The following is a 12,171-nucleotide window of genomic DNA, read 5'->3' on the forward strand; positions in this document are numbered from 1 at the left end:
ATTATTTGATATGACATTCAATTGACAAAACTTTATTAAGGTACATGAAGTTACAATGTAGTTTGGAATAACTTGAATATTTCCTAAACTTAGCTTAATATTGATACAAGTTTTATTAGCTATATGGATTTTCTCCAATCTCAATTACTTTGAAACCACACGTTTAGTTTTCTTCCAGATCATGTAAAAGATCTTTGTTTTGGGATAATAAACATTGATTAATCTTGGTAAAATCCTGACATTATTTAGAAGAGCTAAAACTAATCTAAAAGTCCTTATAGTCAGTGTAAAAGGATATTATTTCAAAAATATTTAAACAAAAATATAACCAGGGAGTAAATTTTTATGATCATTTTTATAATGTGATAAAATTTGTAGAGAAATAACTCAGTATGAGTGACTGAACATAGCTAAAGTACTTATCACTGCTTTGGACTTTTACTATCTCAAGTATGGCACTCTCCATTTAAAGAAAACATTTTCCCAAGGAGTTAAAGGAATAAAATAAATTACTGAAGGATATGAGGAAGTTAGAATTTTGTTTTGAAAATCTAAGAAAGCTTTAGGCATTAAGAAAGTAGAAGCATTTGTGTATATCCCCGGGGGAGAGGGGTGGTCTTAGAAAATTACTGCAAAGAATCTTAGATTTCTGTTGTCCAGGGTAGTTCCCTGGGTTTTAGCCATTTTCATTGCCTTAAGGGGGAAAAAAACATAGCAATAAAAATCCTTAGACAGTGGCTATTTTCTTTATGAGCAGAGATATTGATAGTTGTTCAAATAAATTATCAGAGTAATGATCCTGTGAAATTTTCAGACACCTTACTTGCAAGGAAATAGTTACAGAATGTTTTTGTTTGAATTAAGAATAACTTGACAACTCATAGAAAGCTTAACTCAAGGGTTATGAATTTAAATTTCAGCACAATTCTTTCTTCAACATACGTACACAATGTCCCCAACTATTCATTATAAATACTCTATATTGTACCCAAGAAGTCATCTTTGGACGCTCATCAGTGACTTCTTGAGCACAGTCTATCCTTACAGTTCACTGGTTTCCAGAGATTATTATTGTACAAAATGAGACAGGAGCTTAAGAACATGCATTAATCTTATGAGATCTGAGTAGTAAACCCATTGCTACAAACATTCAACTAGCCACAGTTTGACACAGGTGTGGAGGAATTGAGTATTGCAATTTAGCATAATGTTTATTAATCTTGGTAGAACATCTATTTTTATACAAATATTATCTTATTTGATGTGTCTAAAATAATTTTTAAAAGTACTGAAAAGATAAAAATTCAATTTTTCTACTGTTAGTGGTTATTTATGTTGCTGTGATTTGTTACTTTTATAAATAATGATGAGATGAACAACAACAAAAAAACTGAGAGACAATTTTATAGTCTCTGACTTTCACCTACCATTTGTTTTTCAATTTATGTGGACATGTATTTTTTCATATTAAAAAAAACTAACAAAACTAGTGCATTTTCTGCAATGACAATGAGTGCTTTAATAGAAGCAAAAGTTTGCAAAGCATATACTTTAAGTAAAATAGTACTGAGTTATTTTCAAACAAAAATTATTAAAAATATTGATAGTTTTAATGTTCACTGTTATAATATTCCCTGCCTTCTGATTTAATAGGTGAGCTAGCTGAGATTTGTGTTTTTAGTTATATTACATTTAGTTCAACATATGGAATACATTTTTTACCTTCTGGAAGGGTATGACTCTTTTTATGGCACTAGGAGCCTTTTAATGATCGGAAGAGTAAATTCCTAGTAGACTGATGAGTGAATAAACCAGAGAATATGATTTAAATCTGTAGGACTAGGAGAAGTAAGTCTTTGCATGCCAGGTTGGACTAAATTCTTGTCTTTCTGTTCCTACTGTTTCCCAGGCACATATTTACTGGAGTCCTTATAATAGACTGTGTTATATATGTTTACAAGTCTGTTTATCCCATTTGGCACAAACTAGTTGAACACAGATTCATTATCTCCATCTAATCCAGTACTGTCATATATATGTAGTTGATTATCAAAAATAACATAGCACTATTGCACCTATATGATATACTAAGGGGCCACTTAAAATAACATATTTTATCTTTTATACTTTTAAGAAATCAATTTCAAATTGTTTTTTAGAAATATGAAAGATACAGCATTTTAAAGAAAACATAAATGAAAAAATATACTAAAAACCAATGAGAGTTATGATTGGTCCTATGTCACATGTACACTATTTATTTTATTTCATTTTTTTCCCTTTATAGTTGTGCTTGGTGGGAGTACAATGTAGCTTTTACAAAGGTTTTTACAGTGTATCAAATATATCATAGTTGAATTCACTATTCTTTTTTAGATGACATAATTAGCTAGGCATCAGTGGCTCATGCCTACAATCTTAAAATACTTGGGAGGCTAAAATAGGTATGATTGATGTTTGAGGCCAACCCAGGCAAAAAGTTCTTGAGACTCCATCTCCCCTCAAAATAATAACCAGAGTAAAATGGACTGAAGTGTGGCTCAAGTAGTAGAGCATCCACTTTGCAAGGGAAGCCCTGAGTTCAAATCTCAGTCTCAGCAAAAAAGACATAATTTTATGACTGCCACATTTTTCCTAGTATGTAATTTGCTTTCTCTTTGCAATTTAGATGCATAGAGACATATTTAACTCAGTATTTATTTATTCATGTACTTAACAAAAATTATTGGATATGCTGTGTGTTGTTTTGGGCAGTAAGTGGGAATTCAGTAATATAAGACATGGATTTTTGCAACTAGACCTTATAGTATAAGGTGAAAATAAGAAAAGTACAGGAATAATTATGACATATGGGAGAAAGAGCTTAACTAAACATTATGTAAAGCACTTCAGTTAATTAATCCTATTTATTCCTCTTAACCACCCTGTGTGACAGCTACTGCTCTTATCTCCATTTTACAGATGAGAATGAGGGTTATTTAGGAAAGGACATACAACTACTAAGTGGTAGTGATAGGGTCCAAACCTGATTCCAAAGTTGGGGTATTTGACCATTATGTATTCTGCCTTCCACTAAGAAAGGGGTAGAAAAAAATTCTATGGACATTCACAGAAGAGTATTGATTTCCTTTTTTGGGGGGAGGGTAGAGGGGTGGAACTACGGCAGTCATATCTGAATTGAGGGGGGGTCACACATTCCTTTGTGAAGATGGATAAACATATATCCTTTTCCTACAAAGTTTATCTGACTACATTTGTCCATCTTGATTACACAAGAAATGAAATGTTCATTTTTGGAGAATCAAATTTTGTGATTTGTCTTGACCTCTTCCTCTATCTAGGTTTTTCTGCATCCGCGTTTATCCTTTCTCTTTCTCCATTTTCAGCAAATACATCTTTCTTTCTGTGCAAGCCAGTTACTCTCCTTACCTGTGCTCTTGATCCTACCCTTCAAGCCACCTCCAGTTCTTCTCTTATCTCTGTCATTCTTTGCTTAAGCTCTGATCTTCAGTGTCTCTCTTAGTTTCTTACTCCTATTCACTTCTTTGGCTTCACTCTCGCCCTATTCTGAGGCCACGGTGTTTGGAAAACACCATCCATTAAAAAAAAAAAAGCCTGTATACCATTTAAAAAAAAAAAAAAGCCTGTATACCATTGTATTTTTGAAACCAGAAATTTCCAAACACATTTTTCTCATTAACATGTTTAAAAATACCTGTATTCCAAGGAAACGTCAGGGTGAAATTGCTGAAGCAGAGCCCTTGACCTCTGGAGCACAGGAGGCTCTCTTTTCCTGACTTTCTTCTTGGTGTTCCTGATGGGCTCTTTCACTGGCTGACCTTTAAGCCTTGTTGTTCCACAAGGGACCTGACGTTGCCTGTTGCTCTTTGCTGTACATATTCTCATTTTCCCTGGTGATTTTAGTGATTTTAATTATGAAATCCAAGTCCAACTTGGCTCTCAAATTTCAGACTTTTACATCTTTTGGAAAATTTTGCATATCCAAACTAACCCAATTGAACAGATCCTTGAGAACAGGAACTTTTATCATTTGTGTCTTTTTACTGCAAGTTTCCACCTACTATCTTGCAGACAGCAGATATTCAGTATTTGTTTTACTTAGATAACCTCATTCAAATGGAGTGAAGTTGAGGGTCTGGCATCAGAAAATAAGGGCTCAAAAGGTCATTCCAACTCTTGTTTTTATGATGTTGATTTTTGGCATTTTTCTATTATAATCTACTCTTTTCTATCTCATTTACAAATTATGCTGGTAATAACCCATTTTAATTGATTTTTTAACCCACCAAAGGGTTACAACTTGGAATAAAATCCTACTGATGTAGGGGAATGAAGAAGGTCTTTAGAAAACAGAAGGAAGAGTGGAGTTAAATCTTGGCTCATTTCTTTGCTTAGTATGGGATCAAGAATTAGTGTCCCCCACTGTTAGACTTCTACATATTAAAAATAAATACAATTTCTAAGTTGCAGATTGTAGTTACTAGCCTATATATTATTGTTTTCTCTTAGCAGATGTCAATTTCATCTCCCAGCCCCATTTCCCTATCCATATTTACCTCTTTTTTTATCTATCTCACACCTCCCCCAAAAATTTAGCTGGTAAATGGAGACGGTCTAACATTAGTTAGACGTCTAATATTAGTTGTAATACATTTATTTGTTTATTTTTAAGTTTCTGTGATACCTGGTCTTAACATTCCTGTTTTGTATGCAAACTGAGCTGGAAGAGCACTGTGGCTACATTTACCTATTTCCTAAGTTAGTGACTTAAAATGAGAAGAAAAAAATCAATAGAACTTTTGAATAAAAAATATTCAATCACTAATTTTCTGATCAATAAAATAGCCTAAATATTTTGTCTCAAAAAATGATCTATAACAATATTTAGGCAGCAAACTCAGTCTAACTATCTTCTCATTTGCTGATAAAAAGGTCTAGACTTGTTTTATTGGTCTGATTACTTGAATCAGTAGAGCATATTTTACTGTAACAACTATTTATAATGACTGCCATGTAGATTCTAGTCCTCAGGGCCATTTAAGTAGGCTGCAAGTTTGCTTTGAAGCAACAAACTATAGGAATAAAATGATTAAAATTTTCTCAGTATGCAGAAACACTTACTGGCCTTTTTGTATAGCACTGCCCTAAATGTAGTGGTAAAATCAGTGCCTCCCCTACCACCGTGGTGCTGGGGTTTGCACTCAAAGCCTCCTGCTTGCAAGTAAGGCACTCTACCACTTGAGCCATGCCTCCAGTCCTAAAATCAGTTTTTCACCTAATCTTTGAATCAGTGCCAAAGTCTGCCAGAGAGAGACCAGACACTCTTGTGTGTGACAGTGAAAAGGCAATGTAGACCTTTCTTCTTTTTCCTCTCCAAGTTGCTAACATCCACAATTTGTCCATGGGAAAGTAATTTTTTCATCTCACATTCTTCCTCAAGATGACTCATATTTTCAGTAGGTGATTAATATCCTCATTCACATACTTTTTAAAAAAAATCTGAATCTGAAAACTTAGTCTTCTACAAATAGACACTGTCTATGGATAGGTTAGTTGTTTATTGCTTCTGTTTTTCAGATTCACAATATGAATATAAATTCATAGACATTTTCTGTTTAAAAAAAAGTAAAAATAAAAACTGTATTTCAATTAGATCACTGTATTAGAAAGAAAAGACCTAATAATTGTGGTTTGCGAAACACTTGCCTATAACAAGGGTGGCTTATTCTTAAAATAAAAAAAAAGATGTAAGACTGTTATATATGACTTGAATTATGGTTAAGCCTAACAAATATGGCTGAATTGTATTCATTTGTTGTATTTTTAGTTTACCCAGGTTAGCAGGGATGTCACTGCTATTAAGAGTATCTTAAAAATATTTTAAAGGTTATCGAATCCGTGGGTGAAGGAGACATACATTTTTGGAAACCCAGAAATATAGCTACAGTAAAACCTGCAGGTTTAAAATAGCCTTATATAATCTGTGAAAATAATGAGAAGGGGCAAAGAAATCTAGATATTGAAAGTGAAGCTTTTATTTTTTAAAACACTTTAATTGATTTGAAAAATTTTAAGTTAGAAGTTTAAATGTTTTAGGTTTTGCAAGAAATGGGCATGTGTTAATGCCTCAAAGAGCTTTGTGAATTCTGTGTTTAAAGCCAAATATGAACCCTTTGGGTATACTATTTATGACTGGCAAAACAACTTCCTAATTCAAAGAGAGAGAAAAAAGACTTATAAAGACTCATAAGGCTTTTTCAACATCAAATAGCTTTTAGCAAACAACATTTTGATGAGTTAAGTGTGAGTGAGTCAGGGACATATGGATTAAATTTCCCTTGAAATACACATGGGTTTAAAAATTAAGGGGGAAAGCCTAAGCAAGATGCATTTTAGAAAATCCAGAATGTTTAAGACATTTTTCCCTAAATATAAATATCAGGTTGAATTAATTCTAGTTAGACTGTGTAACAAACATTACATAAAAATAAATGTGGAAGAATCTTTAAATAAAAAAAGTACTAGTTTTGTCAGGGAAAGATGTTACTTTCTCCATATTTGAATTGTGCAGCATGGAGTAGTCAGGCCTATGCAGACTGATGGGAGACAGTGTGTATGTGTATCCATGTATGTAGCAACAAACATATTCTTTTCTATATTCTTATCCTTATTACACTGAACAATTAGGTTAAATCTGTGCTTTTGGCACATAGTCTTTTAATAAAAATGATATACTTCTCTGAAAAATGCTTAGGTTTTAGAATTCTGTTGTTTCTTTAATTTTACTCTATTTTCCCAGAATCTTGAGTTCTTCCTTCTTTCCATATGTTCTATATTTTACCATCTTCTTTCTAGTTCAGTCTATAGGTAGCTTTCATTCAATACGTAAACAATTTTGCCACTAGTGTCCAGATATTCCAAGTTAGAACACTGAAGGTCTAAAATGTGTAGGTGATTATCTAAACTGTCTACTCTCATTTATTAGGGAAGGTGTGTTATATGCCATAACTTCCTGGTTATTTGAGCTTCTGAGAGGTAGCATTAGCTGAGCTAATTCTCCTGAGAATTTGTTTTCCATCACAGTCTGGGTACCAGCATTCTATACATGCTCACTAGATAGGCATGAATGTTAATGAGGAAGTAAATAAGTGAGTAAATAAAGTTAGAGACTTTAGGAAGTAGGAATAGTCAACCTTACAAAAAATTCTAAGTAATGGTTTCCCCTTTCCACCTTTTTTCATTATTTGATACTTGATTTTACTTTGTAGAATGACAAGTATGAGAAATGGAAAAATTTGATCAGTTTACAATTAAAAAATTTCTTGAAAACACATTGTCCAAGTAACTAGGAATACAGGAATGAGCCACTGGTGCCCAACTTATTTTTCGCATTCTTAATTCATGTTCTATTAGTTTCAGATTCTTGACGCGTGTGTGTGTGTGTGTGTGTGTGTGTGTGTAAAGGATATAACCCTACCACTTTGAAAATTCACATAAAAGCTTATATTTTAACACTTTCTTCCTGTTTTGCTATTTACATAGCCTTTTTCTTTTTTTTTTAGACAGTGTCTTGCCTCCACCACCCCACTAGCTGGAATTATAGATGCATACTAGCACACCTGGCTTTAACTATTCCTTTTTAAATATTCAAAGTACTATTAATCCATTGATGACAGAAAGATTTTTCTATGTGATAAACAGAGTTTTTTTTGTTAAGAATAACAGTGATATCTTGACCTTGTAAATGGTGGCCTTAAAAGACATTTAGTTAAAATGACATGATTTGCAGATTTGAGAATGGAACAATGATTAACATAACCAATTATGTCCCTATTATGGAAAAAAGTGATAAACTAAGTAACTTTTTTGAATGGTTAGGCACGTATAAGCACATAATCTTATAATTATTTAAGCCCCTAATACTTTATTCAATAGTTATACTTATTAAATGTTTTGTTTATTGAGTAAGTTTAAAAAAAAATTTTTGGTGTAAGTTAATTATCTCAGCCCTCCTGTTTATTTTACTGACCTTTTACCAAAGGTTCAGCAGGAGTCTTTTAAGAAATTGTATTGGGAAGACTTCATGGTTCAAAGATAAATAGTATATAAGTTGCTACTTTTTTTTTTCATTTTTCTTTTATTATTCATATGTGCATACAAGGCTTGGTTCATTTCTCCCCCCGCCCCCACCCCCTCCCTTACCACCCACTCCGCCCCCTCCCTCTCCCCCCCCAATACCCAGCAGAAACTATTTTGCCCTTATTTCTAATTTTGTTGTAGAGAGAGTATAAGCAATAATAGGAAGGAACAAGGGTGTTTTCTGGTTGAGATAAGGATAGCTATACAGAGCATTGACTCACAAATCTATAGTCTAAAAGGAGAGAGAAAATATGCAAAAACCTATTTACTATGAGGCTTCATGTGGTAAATATGTTATGAATGGTGCAGTCAAAATATTATGGGTGGCTAGAATTAAAAAAACACAGACAATACAAGAGTTGTGAAAGAAGTAGAGTAATTAGATCTCTCATAAACTGTTGATGAGAATGTAAATTGGTCCTGCCACTTTGGTAAATAGTCTAGCAATTTCTCAAAAAGTTAAACATAAAGTTACTATTTGATCCAGGAACTATCCTCTTTGGTGTATACTCAAGAGAAATGAACACCTATGTTCACATAAAACCTTTACATGAATGTTCATAGCATCATTATTCATAACACTCAAAAGGTGAAAATGACACAAGTGTCTACCAATCAATGAATGAATAAACACAATGTTGCGTGTGTATATGCACACAATGGAATATTCCCATTCCAACAATACCTCAACAATATCATGCTAAGTGAAAGAAGCCAAATATGAAAGACAAAAGACTGTATAAATGGTTCTATTGACACAAAATGTGCACAGACAAATATATAGAAATAGAAAATAGATTAGTGGTTGTCTAGGGCTTTAGACCGGAAACAGACAACAGGTGGGGGATAGCCAAAGGGTACACAATTTCTTTTTGGGGTGATGTAATGTTCTAAAATTGATTGTGGTGATGATTGCATAATTCTGTAGTTGGTCACTTTTATGATATGTGAGGTATATCTCAATAAAGCTGCTTCCAGAAAATGTTTGCAAAAAAATTCTTATGTGGTGATTATTTCATCATATTTTAAATGGGCCCTAAAAGGAGGGAGAGATGCTAGGAGGAAATGGGGGAGGGTATAGAATAGAGATGCAAAGGAAATTTCTGATGAAGAAAGTTTAGATATTAATTTAAGCTTGTGGAAAATTTTTACTGCAAATTAAATGGATAGGGGCATTGTTGGCAATACCAGTTTATATATAAAATAAAATTATTATAATTTATAGAACTGATAATAAAACATAAAGGACCATCCTTATTAACTCAGAATCCCCTAAATTAGATTAGAAAAATTGCTAACTTTTGGATGTAACAATAAAGGAATTTGTTATGTAAAATATTTTTCTTATCACTAAGCATATGTGACACTCTTAAAAGAAATGAAATACATTTCATTAATGGGATGCAATTCTATCAGTTGAATGAAATCATTCACTTGTCTATTCACATAAATTTGAGTTAATCTTAAATTTCAGTTGCTCAATTATTATTTGAGGAAGCAACTTGTTAAGTTTCAAATTAAAATAATTGATATTTTAGATTAAAATATCAGTTGTGCTATGCCAGTTACTCTCTATTTCAAGTAAAAATATAATTAATAAATTAAAATATGGAATCATAGGTGCTAATTTACTTTGGTGAATCACTACAAACTAAAAGAGCAACTAGAGTAAATTAAGTTAGATGTTATTAATATAATTACTTAATTGATTGGGATACTTCTATATTTTAATCATATTAGCCATCTACTATAATACAAAATAAATTGAATAATTAGTAATCACAAATATTTAACTTGCCTCTTGAGATGAAAAGCTTGGGAAGAAAGGGAACTAAAGTAAAACAGAGAATTGTATGATATTTAAAGGTACAGAACTTTGTGGAACATTTTATGTTTATTAAAAGTAGAAAGTTGCAAACAAAATGGAGAGAACATGAAAAAGGGTCAACATTTAAGTAAAGTTGTGAGAACAGCATTCTATTACTTATCAGATTTTTTCTTACCAACAGGATTTTGTACAACACCTAGACTATCTACAAATAAAGCTAAAATTAGTTATCATGCATATTCATACTCTTCTAAGTATAATGGAGTTAGTGCGAAAATGGAGTTAATAAAGAGAGAGTCCCATTTTTACATCATTTGAGAAAAGCTAAAAAAGTATGCATAAATGCACACATCTAGCCACACATATATTTAAAGATATCATTTGGTATATTTTATTTTAAACCATGTACTACAGATTTTTAAGGAAAGACATTCTTTTATGTATTTTTAACTTTATGAAAATTACTTAACCTCTTTGGCCCTCCATATCCTCATTTCTGAAATTGGTAGCAGGGTTGTTGTGAAAATTAAATGGGTTACCTATATATTGCTATCTGAACACTGGCTTTTAGAAGATTTTGCAGCTATCCTCTCCTTCCTTTTTTCCTTCTTTTTAGAAACAAAAATGGATCCTATTTTGTTTTTCTGGTGGAGTGGGGCTTTGAACATTTTTCTGTTTAAATTTAACTTCACTACTAAATAATATTGCATACTGAAAAATTGTAATACATGCTTTCTTCATTTGTGTGCATCTATCATCAAAATGGTTTTTTAAGTAGGAAAATAAATTATGCTAATCAGCAGGTTTAGGTTTCATTATTATTATAGACATGATGTATTTCATATGCAATCTAAAATATGAAAACTCTAATTACTGTGTATTTTTGATTGGCATGTTTCTTATACTAATAATGTATAAGCCATATCATTAAATAAAACTATGAAAGAACAAACTTGTAATTTTCATCTCTGAGATAGAAATAGGCAATTGCTATTTTATAGAATATTTCTGAGACATCAAATAAGTATAAGATTATATTAACATTGTACATAGATTATGTGATCTCTTGGGTTTAATTTAGATTCAGTTCTCCTGCACTGGGAAAGTTTTCTTAAAGCAGTGTAGTATTAGCAGGCTATTTAGGATAAGATATGAATATGAAACACATTATTTTGAAAATTATAATTTCTGAGACAGAGTAAACCACAATCTGGATGATGATTTCTTAGAACAAAAAAAGTTATGCACTTATATGGCCTGAAAACTTATTAATGGCTGATTTCTTAAATCTAGGAATTCTGGTTTATAAGGAACATAAACTCCTTCCTTCCTCCCTCCCCTTTTATTTTAGTACTGGGGATGGAACTCAGGGCCTCCCACTTGCTTGGCAAGTGATGTAACACTTGAGGCATGCACCCAGCTCTTTTTGCTTTAGTTTGTTTTTCAGATAGGACCTTGTGCTTTTACCTGGGTTGGCCTCAGACCATGATCCTCCTTATCTCTATTTCCCAAGTAGCTGGGATTATAGCTGTGAGTCACTTCTCCCAGCCCTTACTAAATAATTTCTTAATCTAGAAGAAGGAAAATGAGATGACACCGTCAGTAACATCTGTTTAGTAAAAAGAGCTCTTTTACTGGTAGAAATAAATTACCAAGGCTTCTTCAGCCATACCATTGTCAGTGTGCTTCTGGAAACAGAAGTGTGATTTTGTAAACAGAATGACAAATGTAAAGCCATATCTTTTGCTACCTTGCACTACAATGTCTTATGGGTTGAAAAGTGGCAAGACTTGGCCACTTTTTGAGAATCTAAAGTAAGGTTTTCTTTTTGTTTGTTTTTTGTTTGTGTATGTGCATGTGTGTGTATGTGTGGCCACTTTTTGAGAATCTAAAGTAAGGTTTTCTTTTTGTTTGTTTTTTTTTGTGTGTGTGTGTTTTGAGACAGGCCTTGAGATGTAGCCCAGGCTGCCCTTAAACTCGTGCTCTTCTTGCCTTCACCTCCCAAAGTGCTGGGGTTACAGGCATGTACCACCATGCCTGGCTAAAGCAAGAATTTTTAACCTGGGATCTAGAATATGATTTCACGGACTAATTTCTTTGGTGCAGTGAGTGCTTTGAAATTGTGCCAGTTATACGTGATCTTCATGAAGTCATCTGCTTTCATCAGATTCTCAAAGTGGTGT

General features: G+C 32.6%; 1 protein-coding gene across 5 annotated transcripts in view; it reads right to left on the reverse strand.

Moving 5' to 3' along the window:
* Positions 1 to 12,171, reverse strand: part of Nbea (neurobeachin) — a 643,202-nt gene that overhangs the window by 216,330 nt on the left and 414,701 nt on the right. The window lies entirely within an intron of this gene.

The sequence above is a fragment of the Castor canadensis genome, chromosome 10, assembly GCF_047511655.1.
Source record: "Castor canadensis chromosome 10, mCasCan1.hap1v2, whole genome shotgun sequence".
Lineage (NCBI taxonomy): Eukaryota > Metazoa > Chordata > Mammalia > Rodentia > Castoridae > Castor > Castor canadensis.